The sequence below is a fragment of the Strongylocentrotus purpuratus genome, unplaced genomic scaffold, assembly GCF_000002235.5.
Source record: "Strongylocentrotus purpuratus isolate Spur 01 unplaced genomic scaffold, Spur_5.0 spur5_contig_839, whole genome shotgun sequence".
In the NCBI taxonomy this organism is placed as follows: domain Eukaryota; kingdom Metazoa; phylum Echinodermata; class Echinoidea; order Camarodonta; family Strongylocentrotidae; genus Strongylocentrotus; species Strongylocentrotus purpuratus.
The window spans coordinates 458,342-459,559 of record NW_022145545.1 but is presented as its reverse complement, the minus strand read 5'-3'; positions in this window follow the sequence as shown (position 1 = coordinate 459,559).

Here is a 1,218-nt window from a genome sequence, read left to right as displayed (position 1 = left end):
CACACGCAAACGAATCCAGCTTTAAAACCCCCGTGTGTAAAGGCTAACTGATCCGGGTTTGCCACAGGGGAAAACCCTTTTTTGTATGAATTCGCTCTTTAAGAAAATGTCATTATGAAATGTTCAGGATACTGATTAAGAACAAGATAAAAAGGAGCAGGCATGGGTGTCGATCCGTAACTGATACCTATTCATCAGGGGGGGGGGGGGGGATGATCTATTCATTCATCCCCCCTGATGAATAGGTATTACGTAAGTATCGACACCCATGTATCTCCCTCTCTCTCTGTGCCATATCGTTTGACTTTGGCGATCATGCTGTTCCACAACCCTCGGTTCCTTACCACTCCCAGTTCTTTCACTCCTCTCTCTTCCAATAATTTCTGCAGACTGTCCATCCAAAGTATCCTCCTTCTTCCCCTACTCCTTCTTCCCACAATTTTCCCTCTCAAAGCAAGATTCTCTAGGCCTTCTTAACGTGTAATGTGACCCATCAACTTCAACTGCCTAATCAACATCTCACGTATCATTTTCCTTTGCACTCCAGCTCGTGTAAGAACTTCCTCATTACTAACTTTGTCAGTCCAGGGGATTTTCATCATTCTTCTTAAAAACCACATTTCGCAACTTTCCAAACGCTTTTTAGTATCAGAGGCTAAAGTCCACGTTTCACTACCATACATAAGTACTGGGTAGATGCAATTCGATACTCTTATTTTGGTCCTCATACTCATTGTTCGATTTATCAGAATTTTGCCTAGCTTTAAAAATGCAGATTTAGCGATAGCTGTCCTTCTCTTGATCTCTGTCTCACATCTGGCATCCTCGGTGATCATGCTGCCGAGGTAGTTAAATGAGGAGACTTGTGTAATAATCTGTTCTTTCAATTTCAAGTTACATTTTGGACTGCTCTTCTTGGAGACCACCAGGCACTTTGTCTTGGTATAGTTGATCTCTAGTCCCATTCTCTCACTTTCTTTTACAGCTACATTCAGGAGTCTCTGGAGATCTTTCTCTGATTCAGAAAATAAAACAGTGTCATCAGCATATCTAATATTTGTGATTGAATGGCCACCCACTTGTATCCCATTTTCATCTTCCAATTCTCTTAGAATGATTTCATTATACATATTGAACAGGTCCGGCGACATAACACAACCCTGTCTGACTCCCCGTCTGATGTTAATATATTCACTACACTCTCCTTCTACCCTGGTG